Source organism: Drosophila suzukii, chromosome 3 (genome assembly GCF_043229965.1).
Source record: "Drosophila suzukii chromosome 3, CBGP_Dsuzu_IsoJpt1.0, whole genome shotgun sequence".
Lineage (NCBI taxonomy): Eukaryota > Metazoa > Arthropoda > Insecta > Diptera > Drosophilidae > Drosophila > Drosophila suzukii.
The window spans coordinates 12,164,721-12,183,300 of record NC_092082.1 but is presented as its reverse complement, the minus strand read 5'-3'; the positions used below and the strand labels follow the sequence as shown (position 1 = coordinate 12,183,300).

Here is an 18,580-nt window from a genome sequence, read left to right as displayed (position 1 = left end):
TTAATTTGTGCCTTTGGCACTTTTGAGACTCCAATTCGTTGGACTTCCCTCAGTCGAGCGTAAAATTTGAAAAACAACGAAAAATATTCCCATTTCAGCCTGGGGCCCTTTGAGATATTCGGATTAACGCAAACCCCCTTTCAGCACTTCATATTAAGTCTATCAAAGGGCATTGATAATTATCGTTGTGTATTTGGATTATGTATTTTGCAATTCACACCTGCAGGCGAAATTAAGTTGTTGAATGCTCCTTAAAGTTAATATTTTGGGGGACAATTGTGGGGAAAGGTAATGAACTTTTAATTAGATAATTAGGGAATGCTCTTCTTACTCAGGGGAGAAAGTGGGGCGTAAAATAAAAACCAATTAACATCTTGAATCTAAATTTAGATTTTGTTGATTTTGCCAAAACATATTTTCTTTAAAACGAAGATGAAAAGTTTACATAGTTTTCTTTAGAAAAATAAGAGGTATTCACAATTTCTTCAACTTTTTCCGCAAATATCTTTCCTTGTGTTTTTGGTTTTAAAACTTTTTAGATTTATTTGGCGCGTTTTTACTGAAAAAACACGCGCAGCAGGAGCAAAATCAGCAGCAGATCCTGCAATTTCCATTCCAGGCAGACGCCACTGAAAGCAGGAGCAGATAGATGCCGACATGGATTTTTGATATACTCCCGCATTGCTCCATTTGGCTGGGTTTTTCTTCTATTTTTTTTTTTTGGTTTTTTGTTTTTGGCGCTACTGCCGCCTCGTTTATTTGCCTCCACTTGGTCTGTGGTATTTTTTATGCATTTGCATAAAGCGAAATGTATTTCTATGCTATGTTCTACGGTCTTCCAGCATTTCCACTGCTGTTTTTTCTGGGGCTGCTTTTATTGCACGTTTCCCTTTTTGGCCATTACCGCACACAGTTGCATTTTAATGAGCACCAGCGATGGGCACCTGTGCGCACGTGTGCAGACTTCTTTCAATCACTGTCTGCCCGGGTCCTCAGTCTGTTTGTTCGTTTGTTTGCTTGTTTGTTTGTTTGTTTGTTTGTTTGTCTTGCCAGCGATTTGTTTGCGGACTAAAGTCTCGATGCGGCGCCCCCACTTTCGTGGCCCTACGTCATTATAATGCAGCTGGAACTTGAGCTGAACTGACGCCTTGCCCTCGTCCTGTCACTTAATTAAAAGGTTGGAAAATCAACACAGGCAGCAAAAAAAAAATAGAACGACCCCACAAGAGCTCAGCTCAGCACCAAGCGGACAACTTCAAGTTTTTAAAGGATCTGTCAGTGGAGTACTCACAATTTTTAACAGGGGATGAAATAATTATATTATTACATATTGCTTATTTACTTATTTTTTTAAGCTATTTAATTATTATGTTTAAAGCGATTTTTATATTTTTAATGATCGAATACTTGGATTTATTCATACCTCATTCGGAAATAAATTCATAAGTGACTCAAAAATCGTTATTTTCAATTGTTTTTAACTTGGTAATATTTATGAAAGCCCAAACCAAACGTGCTTGTTTAATATACAACAATATTTAACTTTAAGATGTAATTTAAACCATAATTTCGTCCAATCCCCCAAGGGCTGTGGCTGCTTACGCCACTGTCTTTTGAGTGGGTGATTCGAGGGGCTCGCGGATTTTATCGCGCTTGCCTTTGGCTGATTGTGCCAATTATGCAGCGAAATGCGCTGCTCCGAATCCGAATCGCCCTCAAGTGGTTTATGCACTTTCAAATCATAATAATAAATCCAAAAGGCGCTGCCAGCCAGCAGCAGCATCAAAACCAACAAAAACAACTGGGACAACAATGGAAAGCCGAGCTGAGCAAGTGCCATTTGGGTTTCTGCCTCGATGGAAATCATTTAAATTTATCGTGAGCTGCATTTCACGCCCTGCACTCTTAATCAGCCGACGCCGTTTTTGGCATTATCCGTGGCCCATTTTCCGCCACCACTTGGCCGGAAAACTTTTGAAAAAGCGCATATTGAATTTTATATTTTAATGCTTACCCGAAAAACACAGAGTTTCCAGAGAGAGCGAGCTGCAAAAAATGGAGAAATGGAAATATTTTAGTTTTACCCCAGTTGAAACTTTAATCAAGTAATAGAACAAAAAATTCTTGTTTACATATATTTATTTCAGTCCTACCACTCAAAGTTAATTTTCATAAGCCGTATTTTATTTTGTTGCACATAATTATTAAACCATTACTCATTTGACCAGAAGTCAACAATAATTCATCGCTCTAATCAGAACGCGGCGAAATGTAATTTTAATTTCACTGCAATTTGCAATGCAGATTGGTTTTTTTTTCTCTCATTACAAATTTGAAACTTTATGTATATACTATATAGTACTGCGATGGCTGTCATAAGTGACGTGATTGATTGATGATGTCATTTAAAGCGACTCACGAAATAACAGCAGCCGTAGTAACAACAAAATTTTCGCCTCAAACGTGCCAACGTGTAAATAAATAAATAAATCAAATAAAAAATTATTGAATCAACAACGTAAAATAATTAAATCAACATGAATGATTTAACGGTCCAAATGTGTTGAAACAAAACCCAACTGACAGATCCACTAGCCCCATTCCAGACGACTCCCCACAAAGCATCCAATCACCGGGGCTCACACCTGTTTGGATTGGCGTGAGCTGCGCACCTTTTTGTGTTGACAACTGCTGACAGGACGAACGGCAAAAACACAAAAACAGGACCAACGACAGCAACAACCATGTCTATGAAATATCATATATAAAAAATTCAGTGTTACAAAGCAAATCTTTAAAAAAATCAGGGGGTTTTCAAAAAGTGACCGAAGTACAGCATACTCTAGTGAAGATTTGAACCTTTCCTTATATTTCAAAGAAGATTATAACTCACCATTGTTTGCCACAAATCAAAGTCTCAGGAAAATGTATCTTTAAATAGGTCAATTTATAAATATATAGTTAATATCTTACATAAAATATTTTAATGCTCTACACGTATAAAAACCAGTTTGTTGTTCACAAAAAATTAGGTCACACAAAGCTGATTTAACCAAGCTTTTATAATCGAACAAGAATGTAGACTAATTGCAAAACAAACAGTGAATATTCAAAATATATAAAATATTTTTTTACAATAAATAAAACCTTTACAATCAAGGGAATCCCATTATGTAAAGGTACAAAAGTAACTAAATATCCAATCAATCCGGGAAGGCTCGAATTTTAAAAAACATTTAAGCCACTAATGGTTCAATTTTTATTCATAACAATGCTTGCGTTAATTAACCGATTTAAGCCCGGATAAATAATCCCTTTATTAAAAGCAATACACACTCAATTCATCTGTGCAAATTCGTGAATGCTGCGACACAAAAGATATATTTTATAGAATTTTTTTCACCGCATTTTCTTGTCGACCAACAAATATGCATTTCTCTAACCCGCCAATATGAGCTTTGTTGAAAAATACATGCAGTATATGTAACGAAATGTTTTATTTTTGAGTTGCGGATATTTGGTAGCTTGCAAAAATGCATTTAAACGCAGGGCCGCAAAAAAAAGGGCTGTAATAAAATGCCATGACAAACGTTACGCATACGCCGCATGGTCCTCCGCGCCTCGGAAATGGCCACAAACGGGTAAAAAAATGAAGGACACGAAAAGAGAGGAAAAGCGAGGAAAATCGAGAGGGAGAAACAGTAACTTTAATCAATATTGAAGCAGTTTTTGAGGCCAATAAATCATTTCATAATCAATTTTGCCGCTGACATGTGTCTGTGTGTGTGTGAGGAAAAATGCAAAAAAGGGGAAGCACCAAAGAACACAAAAAGAAGCAATGAAAACACAAAAAACTTTGAGCCACCTTGTGTCATGTGCCTGTGTGTGTGTGTGTGTGTGAGCGATAAACAAGCCACACACACACTCACACGGCGCTGCATTGTGGAGTGCAAAAAAACGAAGGCAGCGCCAAAATAATCAACAGATGTTGCCACCAACAACAAGATGAAGAGCGGGACACAGGCCAAAGAGCGTGCGTGTGTGCGTGCGTGCGCGTGTGTGTGTCTGTGTGTGTAAATGAAAAGCGGATGTTGAAAGTTCAGCGCAACTGACAGGACCAAGCACAGGGCTGCATCAACAATGACAGCAGCGGCAGCGGCAGCGGCAGCAGGAGCCACAGCGCCAAAAAAGTATGCTACGGCTGGGAGCGGAAATTAAGTGTGACCTCTTCGCGTGGCTGCGAACAGAAACGGAGTTGCAGGACGAGAAACAGACAAAGAGAGAGGGAGAGGCGAAGGAGAAAGAGACAGCTGAAGAGGATATTAGGACTGAACCCGCTATGAAATACCCAATTTTATTTGTCTTCTATTAGAAACAGTGTTTATGGCCCTGAAAAGGCTTTGTTCTTGGTTAACCTAGTTTATAAAATTGAAAATATAACATTTATTCCTAAAACAAATATTATATTTTTCATAAAATTTTTGCTTACCAATTCTAGGAGTATATTTCCACATAGCTGTGCTGAGTTTTCGTCTATTTTTAGTACTTTAAAGCACAATTTAAGAGCTAAGAATTAACTAATCGTGTTTTCTAGTCCATTTATTCAAATAATATAATATTTTATATTCAACAAAAATAAAAGATCACTCTTAAACTTGCACATAAATTACTTTATTGAAGTTAAATATTATACAGCTACTTAGTAAAATATTCAAAAATAAATCATTTTTAATTAGGTTCTGAATACTTTTCTGTTTAGTTTATTTTTTCCTAAGCTGCTGAAATATTTATATCAACTAATCACTAACTAGTTATTTCCTTACTTAGTTGCATTTTTGTGTGCCATTTTATACAATCACCTTTCTTGATAAGAGTCCAATATACCCCCAATCTCCACAGAATACCTCTTGTAAAAAAACCGCGGCGCATATCAATGGCCAGTATGTACTATGTAGTTGGGGAATGGCAAAGGGACAGGCTGACGGACAATCGCCAAGTGCTGCTCCGACACTCCATTTTCCGTTGGCCACCGGACCCGCTTTCCGATCTGAACTACCCAAAAAACCAACACCACCTCCACAGTAACCCTCACCCATTTGTGATTGTGTTTGCGTGTTGTGATGCGTTCAAAATTGTATTTGCCTAGAATTGTTCGCTGGGGAGAAGGATGCAGCTCCAATTGGGTTCCCGTCTGCTCTCGGATTTTTTCATTGCATTTGATGAGTACGTTGGACGTTGGAAGGGGTTCATGGCCCCCCTCTCAAAACCCCTTGCAACGGTTTTGTTATCAAACAATTTTGTTTGGCAAACAGCCATTGAAATGCTCCCGATATATATCTATGGACAACCGTGTAATAAAGCCGCTCAACTTAAGCCAATAACCACGCCTTCGAATACAATAAACTAGCAAACCGGCGGGCAAGACCAATTGAATTTGATGGCAATCAAAAAATATTCCGAATTTTTGCTGTGGGACCCTTCCTGGAACCCCTAAACGTGATGGATTGGCACACTAAAAGTTCCCAGCTCAGCCGAAAATTATCTTGGAAATGAGCACGTGTCGGACTCACAAGTAGGTAAAATAAAATACGATAAAGTGCCATTACAAAGCGCAAAGTGCAATGATTAATCAGATTTATTTGTCAGTTTTATTTCGTGCTAAAAGTGTCAAAGAGAATATTTATAAAAGTTTATTAACACTAAGTACTTCAGCAGCAGTAGCAGCAGGCGAAGGAGCACATTAGAACTGACCATAAAACACAAGCAAAACAGTTGCCAAGAACAACAAACAAGGATGACATCGAGGAGGCCAAGACGGGAGCAAGTTGAACGCCCTGGAGCCATCCCATAAGCAGACTTCAAGTGCCACCAGAAATAATGCCAACAACAGGGCAGGATTGGCAACAACAAGGAGCAGCTGCTGTTTGGGGCCAAGACGGGGCGGGGGTGATTTGGTACACCGGAAAAAGTCAAAAGGAGTTTTGGGTTACAAAATCAATCTAAATATTCTTAGCTAAAATTTATTTTATGAATCTCCAATTTTTAAGTAAATTTAATTTGGCAAGGAACTTAAGAAGTTAGTGAGAATTTTCCAAAGAATTCATTTCTAACATGAGTTTTTATACGGTAAAACCAAGCCCCTAAACAATTCATCACAATGCCCATAACCTAAGGTCTAAATTCATAGTGCTTGATACTTAATTTAAGTATATCATGAGGAGGAGAATCATTTTTTCATTTATTTACTTTTAAATCAATCCCAAAAACTTTTAATATTTATATTTCTTATCGGAAACCATAAATGTTTTTTCAAAAATGTTTAAAATAATACATACCTACATATGATTACTTATAGTTACATTTCAATAAAATCATTTTTGTATTTTATTTAGTTTGTAATGTACGCATATTTATTTATTAACAATCTTAAGTCTGAATTAATATCGAATTAATATATAAATCGTTACCATTTTTCTCTCTGCCATAAGACAAAAAATCAGCTAGAGCGCGAAGTGCACAGAAAGTACTTAGGATGTCTTTAAGTTCGACATAAAAAACATTGGCGCTTACAACTTGGCCCCAAACATAAATCCCGCAAACACACAATCACACTCCCACTCGACATAGAAATACCATATATATATAAAGGAACAGACAGCGCAGACAACACATCGCACATATTAAGACAGATTTTGGCCTAAGGCAGCCATCTCAGCCGGCCTGACCAGCATATTTAGGCGGATATTTATGGCCCAGAGTGACGGGAGTCGGTTCCCAGTTCCAAGTTCTCTGTTCCCAAGAAGTGGGATATGAGCTCCATGGCCATGGAAACATGGCAACACATGTGCATATTATCTGTGGCCTGTGTGCGTGCGGGTTTCTGGCTGGAAAAGTTTCAATAGCCAAATGCCTATTGACGGCGGAGAAGAAGTGACCCGAAAGCGAACCGAACGGGAAATGAGATGCTGCTGGCTGGGCAAAGGAAAAGCGGGCGGAAGGAGGAAAAGCGCCGGGAAATGCCTTCCTGCATGCCGGTCCACTCAATGACAAGTGGCAAATGCTCGTCGGGGTACACAATCTTACATAAGTCTTGGGAACAGTAGAGTCAAGCCACTTGGGAGTAACTAAAAAACCAGATCTATAACATGCCACAACTAAGAAAATGTATTACAAAATGTCACCCTAACTAGTAATAAGTTGTAAGTACTAAAGCCAAATCTTATAACTATATACCCAAGGTAGTCGTCTGTCTACATTTGAAATAATTCTTTTAACATCCAATTTTCGGTATTACTTGATTGACTTAACATATATTTTAATCAGAAAACCAGACGTTTTAAAAAAGGCTTTATATATATTCCAATGTTTTTTATAATCTTTCTAAAACAAGGATATCTTTTATAAAAATGAATATACCCACTGTTAAATTATGTAAAACTTTAGAAACCTTTTAGAAAGTCGAATAAAATATGAGACCTAAACCTTAAAATTATACTCAAACCACCCATAAGCTGTTTTTCTTAAGTAAGGATATAAATGTATGTACAATCTGGCTGGGAATAAAGCGTATTTAAAATCCTAGATGTTTATTTTTCAGTATTTGTGTTCGATACGTTCTTTTCATAAGCTCTTTACAGCCCAAAGGAATTTTCCTGTTGCGATGGCGTCGGAATGTCAAACATTGATATGATGCCATGGCCTTGGGGAGGCTGCCTTATCGGATGGGCCCCAAACCATGGGCCATTTGGGAGTGGGTGGTGGATATTCGGGGACAGTTGTCACATGCTGCTACTACTGCTGTGGTGGCCAAGCAGCGGGGGCGTATGAGTAACTTAATAAATTTGACAACAATGCCGCACAAAGGCAAACAAATGCAGCTAACGTTCAACAACCAGAGCTGTCACCAATTTGTGCAGTTTTGGCCATTGTTGCCGTTGTTATTGTTCGTCGGATTCGGGGTGTGGTGGTGAATTTTCAATTTGTTTTCGTGCTCTGCGGCGCGGCATGTAAACAAAATCCGGCGGAAAATGCGAACAAGCGGCGCTTACGAGAAGTCAAGCGGCCAAAAAGTCAAAAGGAAATGCTATTTTGTCGCCCCAAACCCCCGGGTCAACACACCACCACCTCATCTGCCCCTATACCAAACCCCTATGCCCCTATACCATTCCCATTTTGGTCAACGTTGACAAGTGTGTGTTAAAGTCAACACTCCTAGTGCCTCCCAAATATGTACAAATTGCCCAATGTTTGTTTGCCCCTCGGTTTCGAGCTAAAAACGCTTCTTTTCGCCTCACGAAATGAATTCCATTCGAACGGCTGCCGTTCGGGGATGTTTTTAATAAATATCCAGTGCACAGACCACAAAACGCACTTTGGCTTATTGAAATTGGAATTGCAGCGCCAGCACACAATTCCCATAAATGTACTAAGTTCTCGCATTGCCGAAAAAGAAAACCAGAAATGAATAGGAAACCCATTTACTGATATGCCAGTGGTCAGAATGCATTAGCCAGGATGCATTCGCTCACAGTCCAATTAGCAGGAACCAAACAGGGTCCTCATCCTCAGCCACATCCACATCCCACATTCCCATCCCCATCAGCATCATCATCCTCATCCGTAGAGTCCTCGAGAGCGTCGCCTCATTAGGACATCTCGTCAAACAATCCGCGAGTGTAGGCCGTCGGCGGGGCCATCTGTCATTTCGCATTTTTCAGATGTTTCCACTGCTCAGCAGTTGCGTGCAAAATGCAAAACCATCCTGGTAAAAAATGTTTTTCAATATCCCTATTAAAAATAAGTACCTTAAAAACTATGGATGCAAAATATACTTTAAGTAAGGTATGGACTTTAACTATTTTAAGTCGACAAGGATCGAAATTATATTTGATTTTAAAAAACAATGATATTAATTTAAATAGCGAAATAATGTTTCTTAATTTTCAATGTGGATAAAATAAGATTATCTAAATAAGAAAATATTCATTAAATAAATTAGTATAAAACAAATGCACCTTATAAAAATGAATTAAATGCTATTTTTTAGAAATAAATCAAATAAATGTTTACCAATTCTGGTATAAAACTTAATTTTATATTAAAACCCCCCAAATAATCTCAAATTCCTTTCCGTTTTCCAGTGGAAACAAGTTGAAAAAAAGCAAGGACCTCGCTTTTTGTATTTTTTAGTATTTGCCCGCTGCCGTCGCACAAAAGCCACCTTACACATGCTATTAATGACTGAGCCACTCGGAGTGCGGCTGTGTGTATGACTAAACATTTACATTTCATTAAAACTAAAAACAACACACAAAGCAGTAAGCACGACACGAAAACGAAAAACGAATACGCCAACTAAGCAAATACTACATATACCTATGTAGAAACGGAAAGAGAAACAGAAACTGAATCAGGATCTGAGACTGAGACTGCTATATATATGCATATATGTTCGTATATATGACGCTATAGCCATAGTTTTGGGCAAGGTAATGCGGCACAAGTTGAGTGGGTGGTTGGGTGGCTGGGTGTTCGGTTGGTATTTCACCTGTCCGCTGCTCACGATGAGTGCCACTCGAGGAACTGAGGTAGCGAGCTCAGGGATGTGCGAGGTTCCTCAGAATGGCACTACTTTATCTGGGTAAGTGCACAGAGAAATAAACAAGTAACCTAAGATCTGTAGTTAGGAAACAATGAAAACATAAATAAAATTTATAGAAGACTATCTTATAACTAATATTTACATTATAAAAGTTTCTGAAGGATATCATATCAAGTTGCATATCATTAGGTTAGGAACCCGACATTAGATATTATGTTTATTACAATTATTTCTGAGGGATATCATATCAAGATACATATCATTTTGAGTTAGTTTATAAGTTTCTGAGGGATATAATATCAAGATACAAATCATTTTGAGTTAGGAACCTCTTACATGTATCTATGTTTATTCCAAATGTCTATTACTTATCGCAGTGTGTGAATCTGTTCCAACTACTGTTGCATCGTATCGTCTTTTTTGAAAAATAAAACGCACACAGTTCTAGACGGGGGACATACACACATACTTAACTCGACGTTTTTCACTCAACGAGCTTTTTACATAACTGGCAACAAAAGTGTAGAAGTGCAACACCAACAACAATGCATTCCACCTGCTTCCTCTACGCAAAAGTTGGGCCAACATCAGAATGGAATGTGGTTCATTTGGGCCATAGCCATAGACGCTCGTTCTCGGAGCGAGAGTAGCGAAATAAATAGTATATTTTACCCGAGTGCCACTCATGAAAATTGCAAAAAAACAACAAGTGCAGGCCGGGTCGAGTCCTGTGTGGGTCCTTCGTCTCAGCGTGTATGTGTACACTGAGGAAAATATCGCTTTTTAACTTTAGAAAATCATTCTTTGCGTAAAGGGTGCACCACAAATGGATTTTAACTTAGTAAAACACAAGTTTATAAAACACAAAGCAAGTATCCAAACCTTCAAGATCCCTTTATAAATATTAAAAAATTATTTATTGCTTATCCCTAACTTCTTTTAAAATACAAATTTTTTGATCTTGGAAAAAACATTAAAATAATCGAGTAAAGAAAATTTAATTAAAATTCAAACTAAATTGTAACAATATCCTTATTTAATAAAATATATTTGAATGGTTACAATTAATGGTAAATATCTCATATGGATTATAACATCGAGATTACAGATATAAACTTTCTTTAACATTTTTATTTGGAATAGGTCTCTATTTAAGAAATGTTCTTGGTTTGGGGGCCGAATTCTCCTCATTTCCTATTTTCCAACTATACCATATTTAGGGCCAAGTCGCGAACTTTCTTCGAGTGTACTTCCTGTGCCTACTGCTGCCGAGTGCCAGTCAAATATGAATTGGTAGTTGCCCGGCCCGACTTGGCCTGCGCTGACTCTTGCAGCATAATAACAAGAAGTTATTGTGCCTCTGTCTACATGCAACTGCAGCAGTGCAACAAAGCCGGCCACTCTAGACCCCAAACCCTTTGACCCCTCGACCCCTGGACCCCTGGGCCCATTGTTTTCGGTGCAATTTCAGGGAATTCAGGTGGCCCCCAGTGAGCGGGAAACGGAGAAAAATGAAGCCTAATTACGGCTCATGTTTAGCCGCTTCTCCATTCAATTAAATGGAATGCACGTGCCCCAAACCAGAGGCGAAACTCCAAACTGAAAACCAGAAGCCAACACAAAAAAATGCAATAATCATGGTGCACCATGTATGTATGCTTGGGGAGCATTTCATAAATGGCACGGACTGTACGAGGCTGATGCATTTGGGAGCTATGGGAGCAGCAAATTCAGCTGCTCTCGCAAATGTTTAATTAAAAATTAAAGCAGCTTCTACCACTGTTTGCCCGCTGATGTTTGCCTTTGAGCAGGAAACAAAATGCAATTCGTTCTAGTTTTGCCTCTGCACTTTTGTTACTGCAGTTGTAAGTTATACATTTGCCATTTGTTATTTTACCCATGTAAGTATTTGACAGCGGTTTATTTTTTGTGCAGGAAATTGCTAGGTTTGCTTGATACTCTAACAAAAAAGTCTATTGAAATAAGGAAAATTTTGGAGTGCCAAGAAAATTAATTGGTAACTTAAATTCTTTAAGTGTTTGTACATTTATGTTTTCATTTTTATAGAAATATTATGCCGACAGCCGTGATTAAAATTTTGAGTATTTATTAAACCCTATCAACACATTAATTTAAGACCTCTTATCTCATATTGTTTTGCCCAATACAATGAATTAACTTTTTTTATGAATCCGAAAAAGTGTTTTGATCAATATTTCTCTAAATTAAAACATTGATAAGAAATGTTTTATGATAAATTATCGTAATGGAGTGCCAAATAATTTATTGGCCAATTTGCATCTATCAGCTATTATCAAGAATATTTTTATACCTCAAAAAAAGAAGTAATAAAGCAAATTTTTTTTTGTTGCCAATCATAATTAAAGGAATAATTTGTTTTCATAAATCAAAAAGGAATACAAGTACGTAGAGTATACAAAAATGAGGTATTAGTCAATAATTAAATCTTCTTTTATTATATTTTTTATCACTTATTAAACCAGTTGAAGCTCAGAAAAATTGCCAGTTGATATTCGTGAGGTGAGGGTATAATGAAAAGTGTCAAGGCCCCCGCTGGCAACCACTTAGCAGCCAATAAATTGTAATTCGACACGAGCTGGTTGCCGACACATGCAGCAGGCAGCAGAAAAGCGGGAAAACTGGCAAACAGGCAGGCGACATTTCGCTCACTCCTTTTCCTTGTGAAATGGAAAATTAATTTTCAAACGATTTCGTTTGTCGACGGCTTCGACTGGCTTTTCTTTCTTGAAGCTGCCAGCGAAGTGTCGCTCTGCTCACTCCCTATATTACTTTCATTTATTTTGTTTTATTCGCCACGCCCGCGTTTTCCAGCATACAAGTGGCAAATAAATTCATTAGTGGCACAAATTAGTTGGATGCAGTCGAGCGGGTCGGGTGGGGCAGGGTCAGTGGAGAATCAGTGGGGAATCAGCAGCGAGTCAAGGCAGCACAGTAGAGCACAGCCAGGGCAAAAGGACACAAAAGTGCTTTCAATTTCAATTAAATTTGCCACTTGCACGGCCCCCGGTTTCTCCGGCATCCTGCATTCGGCACTCTGCACTCTACACTCGGCACTCTGAATCCTGCATCCTGCAGTGGCAAGTGCAACTGCAACGAACTCGTTGGGTGGCGCTGGCAAATGGAAAATGGGAAATGGGATTGCGATTGTGCGCCTGCTGACTCAGGGGCACATTTAAAGCTCGTTTAAGCGCTCGTTTCGCTTCATCTGGCCTTATCCTGGCAGCCTGATTAAGTAATCAAAGCATTTGTCAGCTACTTAATCTATCGTCAGCCACTTGGCCACCGCTGCGTATGCGTAACTTGTTGGAACAATGCGAGAAAGGAGCAGTTTAAAGGGTCAGTTTGAACTGTGATTGTGTAGGAAAATCAAGAGAAGATAGAAGAATTGGAAAATTAAAATGAAACCATGCAATGGACAAATTTACTTTATTAGAAAAACATTTTAGTTTAACCAATTGTTTAAATATAAAAGGTAAAACAACATTTTTGTTTTAGAAACCACTTATAAATAAATGTTCTCTTAAATAAAGAAATGTTTTTACCTACATTTTAATAAAAATTATATTCCGAATACCCCAAAACCTATTTTTAGTTTGCACCTATGGGAGTGTCTAAATGCAGTGAAAAAAGTTGAACGAACTCCGGAATTCTAAACATTTTGTTGCCTACTTTTAGGCACATTTTTTGTTGATTTCAAACCCCTAGCGATTTCGTTGGCCCCTTCCATTTCAAAAGCTAAAGGTTTTTAGCAAACTTTAAGCACACTGGATAACACATTAAAAAGTCTTCAAATCGAAATGTACCATTAAAAACAAGTATCTAACAAATTGTGTCATATGTGTTGGACAACGTGAAAGCCCCCAAACAGTTTTGTTGGCAATCGGCGGCATCTAGCAGTTGAAAAGCAGCGACAACCGAAGGCAGTCAACAATCAACAGGGATATTACAAACATGTGTTTGCCGCCACAGTAACTCATGACCCCCTGCCAGTTGAACTCCCCCGTGTGCCACCCACCTTTCACCACCCACCAACCCCCAACCCATTTGTCAATACCCACACACATACATATTTGACTTGGCGCCCACTTCCGTCCTCCATTTTTGCCTGTGACCCCAAGCAAAACAAGCGAAAAACACCGAAAATGTTTTATATTTTCCGAAAAACCAGAAATATGTTGCAGATATGTGAGTATGTGTGGGTGTGTGAATGTGTGTGGGTGCTGGGGGCGTGGCAGTCACGTGCCTACCCCTGTTAAATGTACTTTAAAAATCACTTAACGCATTTAGCATTGATTTTCTAGCAGACCCGTATTTTTGCATATTTTCACCAAGGATTATGGCATGGCATACCCCATAGCATTTTCCCATTTCCCAGACCAATTTTCCCCATACGTCAGAAGACAGAATTCATGAGCAGAAGAACCATTAGAAAACTGATATTAAATTCAATTCAATTTGGCGGAATTTTGGCGTTTCTTTTTTGCGTTTTTATGTATAGCAAAATGAAATTTCAAATTTTAATGAGCAATCAACAGAAAAGAAAAACCGGAAAATAATAAACGTAAATGGTACCCACGCAGGATGCGAGACTGAAAAACAAAGCAAACAAAGCCCCAAATGCTTAAAGTAAATTCAAATTTAATTAGGATTTTTTTCTGTATCGTTTTGGGACTTCCAACTCAAAGAAGGGAGAGCAAAAAAAGGCGGCACCACGCCCCAGTGGACTAAATGTAAATGAAAATTGACGCAAGGCAAGTTTATTAAAATGCGATTTGCATAAGCATGTAGAGGGAGGTGGAGGGGTATTAAAAAGGAACCGAAGGTGAGGCCAATGAATTTAAAGGTGACTCGGCATGAAAAGTGGCAGATGTGGCAATGAAAATGTCGGAAAAGTCAACTGTCCGCATTAATTTTGTGCCATTTCGTTCTCCATTTTTCAGTTCGCTTCGCACACGCACATTCGAAACTCAATTAAAAGTAGACCAAAGTACTATGGAATCTGGCAATCTCTACAGGTAACCTCCAAAGAGGCCATTAGCTGGGTCATCAAGATGGCTAGGTGGTTTTTAGTTGAGTAAAATAAAAAATCACCACAAAAAAATAAATTGATCTCGAGTAATAATTGGAAACATTGAAAATTTATTAAAAAATTGATAGAAAATGCTATATTTAATGAGATTTAATTATTTTATTGATTAAAAAACTAATTATAATTGAGATTTTAACATCAGTTAGTTTTTTAACTTCTTATTTTTAGACAATAAATTTTATAAAGTGCTTATTATTCTCAAATTCTCATATTGCATAGATTTATCTCCCCAACTTTGCGTATTTGGGTTTCTTTTTAACTTCCTTGCTGGCGAATAAATTACTAAAGTTTTGCATCTAATTTGCCGCAGAAGTCCCGCCCTATAAGACTTAAGTCCCCGACGAACCTAGACAATGGGAAATTATTATTGCCACGAGCGGTGGCAGAGTTTTCTAGGAAATCAAACTCACGGAGAGCTGCTTGCCACAAAGCGCATCAACTCAATTCATATCAATTTTCCCTTTCACCGCCGACAGTCAGGTATTATGTCCTTTGTGTCCATGGGGGAAAATGGGAAAAATAAGAGGTCGATAAAAAAGCGAGCCACACGTGCGGCTATAGAACTATGCAACTATGCGCCATGTGCGGTGGCAGCTGCAATCAATGCACGTTTTTTTATTTTTTAATTGCTTAGCATGGGAAGCGCGTGGCAACAATTGGAGCGGATGGCCAGGGCTTCGCTTCCTTTGGCAGCTGCATCCGCTATCGGTTCCGAACCGAATTGAAAAGCGACCAAAGACGTCGTAATTGACGTTGATCCAACTAAAAAAGAACCACTCCCCAACCATTCACAGAAAATAGGATGAGAAAAAATAAGGAAAAAGGGGTTTAAAAGTAAAACTCAAATTGAAAATTGTTGTCCTCGTAAATTGGGAATAATTATTTTTAATTGTTTGCCGCATGTGGTGAGCGAATTGCATGTGAAATGGAAGTTTTGAGGCCGACACATCAAGTATACGCCGCGTTGTATACGTCAAGTATACGCCGCGTGTGAGTGCATAAAAAACGCATTAAGCAAAAAACATTAAAATTAACTTAAATGCCTTACTGTATAGAGTGCAGCACAAAATGCATTTGACACATTTACTTAATCGCATTTCCCCGAAATGGAATCAGTTCCCAAACGCATTTAACCTTGCCTCCATCGCCAGTAATCCAATAAAAGAAATTTGTTTGATGTTCGCATTACAAACTAATTACATTCACCCGAGATGGTCAGGCTGTTTTAATTAATATTTGTCATTGCAATTTTTACCTCCCCAGCATTTTTGCCAAACGCATAGCTAAACTAAACGTTCGGTTGTACTTATGCAGGGAAATGTATATGCGTTTGCTTAGATAAATACTTGTTTGTAAACATGCTGAATTAATTGGAATTGTTTCGAGTTACATGGGATTTTGGGTTATTTGATAGGCCAAAGCAAACAAAGCCAAATCCCCAACCCCAAATCCCCTGCCGCAATACAATCATCAAACGAAATTAATTTCCGAGTGCAAAAAATAATCATTCGAATCATTTCTCTCTCTCTTTCCCCATAATTGCCGTTCGATATGTGAGAGATCAAATTTAAATTTAAATTAATGTTTCTGCCTGCAGTGCAGCCTTGATAAGTTGCAGCCGCTGCGAAATTGCCTGATTTGCATATTGCCAAGAAACATATCCCAAAGATACTCCACGCAGAGAGGCTCAAACTAATAATTTCCATTAATAATTCAAGAGTGGAATGCCCAGGAATCCGTCATTGCTCTGTCACTAATCATTAACGATAAGTCCAAGATTAAGTCTGGAATTTCCGAATACCGAATCCCCGAAATCATTTGACATGTTCAACATTGTTGTACAATATGCAATTTTTGTGCAAATGGTATTCGTAAAAAGGACATTTGTTTGCTCAATTTGCAATGTTTCCAGCTTCCGTTTGAAATTTCGTAAATATTTGACAATGCAGTGCGCAAATTGCCTTGGGTATATGGATGCCACAGCAAATTGTATTGGCGAAAGTGTAATGGGCGAGAGGGAAATTTATATCGAACGCAATTTGTTTGTTTTGACGAAAAGGGACAGCCAATCGATTTTGTCATTAAATAAGGGTTTGCCAAGCGAAAGCGAGTTGTTCCACCTGCAAATTGGAAATTCTATATACTTCCATATGAGATTTTTGCTTACTATGTTTTCTATATTTTGCTAGGATTATAAAATTCAGATATTAATCTATAGAATTTTAAAAAATACTTTGTCATTGTCATATTTCTATGTATTCTTTTGCAACAATTTAATTTTAAAGTCTTCCATTTTTCTTAAGGTCCCCTGTTTAACAATCACCAAATTTATTAGCCATCTAATTTAAAATTCGCGCAAACTTTGAACTAATTTAACCCCGTTTGCAGGTGAACTTTACACTTTGAACAACTCGAACTCGATCAGTGTCACTTACCCAAACAAACTTTCCACGTTTCAGTTGACTTCAAAGTGCAAATTAGTTTTCTTTGGCGGCTAATTTTTTTGCCAGTCTGCTTCGGACACGTTCTAAACTCGTTGCTGGCTCAATAAATTAACCGAAAATCCTGTGGCAATGGGTTTTTGTTAGTTCTACGTCTTTTTTCCTGCTATCGCACACAGACAATCAGAGGGCCCGGCAGAGTATTAAAAACTCATTAGGCCACCGTGGAGGACGCTGGAGACTATGCTATTTTTTTTAATTTATGCAAATATCGACCGCACATATGCACACAGGAAGAGTCTTTTTTTTTTGGTTTTGGTTTTTAGATCTGGCGCAAAATTCTGCGGGAAGTGTTCGTCCCTTACAGATTTCTTCTTTTATTTTTTTGATTCCGGTAACTTGGCGAAAGTAAATCGAATGTCAACCGCACACATGCAAGGCGAACACTTAATCAAAGGCACACACACACTCGGCGAAAAAAGTGGGAAGGTCCTGCGGGGGAGCAGGAGGTCCTGCTGTCAGAAACACGTGCGATACGTGACCTAGGCCAAGCGTTAAATTCACGCGCCAATCTGCACGACTTTACTGTGTTGCAGGTAGCTTTTCTTTCTCTCCTTGCAAAAATCGGAATCAGAATCGTATTCGAAATCGTAGCTGCAGCTGTATCCTGAATCCTGAATCCTGAATCCCCAAACCACACACATATACACGTGTCGACCAAATCCGCTTAGGACAAACTGACGACTGATTCTGCAAGTTGGCCAAGCCAAAAACTTCGCATTGGCGGCGGCTGGCTTCGTTGCCCATCATCCTCGTCGTCGGCTGGCAACATCGGCTACGGAATAGCCCCTCCATATAAGACCGGAATATCCCAGAGACCCGCCATTCGCGACCTGCCACACCACGAAAGAGAGTGCCTTAAGAGAGTGCCTGTTTCGAATGCCACTCGTTTCGTCCACGGGGGAAAGCGCAACTAGTTTGCCACACTGGAAGGGAAAAGCCAAATGTGTGGCATTGGAAGCGCTTCAGTTTTCCTCGGCACCGGAATGGGGAGTTCCCATTCTCTCTCTTTTGAACTCCCATCAGTAAATACCGGCCGCTCGTTTTGTTTGCCCAATTAAATGCCACATATGTCATAAGCATAATCTCCCCACCCCACCGAAACTGAGAATCGCGAACCCCTTTCAGCAGTTTTTTTAATTAATCATTAATAAGAGCCACGCTCCGCTGGCGACCAAAGCAGATAAAACCCCTTTACCCCGCGCAGAATCCAGAACTGCATACCCTTTGATATGTCCGCTTTCGGAGGAGCCAGCAATTAGGAACAACGGCCACACAGACCCCAAATGGCGCCCAACCCCAAGCCAGGCTCCATTGATGCACAGAAAAAAATATATTTCCTTAGAG

At 38.8% G+C, this 18,580-nt stretch overlaps 1 protein-coding gene across 2 annotated transcripts in view; it reads right to left on the bottom strand.

Annotated features, from left to right (window-relative positions):
• Positions 1-17,896, bottom strand: part of Con (leucine rich repeat protein connectin) — a 151,478-nt gene extending 133,582 nt beyond the window's left edge. Inside the window, exons 1-2 of one of the 2 annotated variants that reach the window (XM_070995977.1) lie at positions 17,168-17,896; positions 2,015-2,046 (exon numbers count right to left, since the gene is read on the bottom strand). The gene's annotated coding sequence lies outside the window, so the exon portion shown is untranslated. The remainder of the gene's footprint in view (positions 1-2,014; positions 2,047-17,167) is intronic. The other variant, XM_070995979.1, reaches the window with a different exon arrangement.
• Between the last annotated feature and the right edge of the window lie 684 nt (positions 17,897-18,580).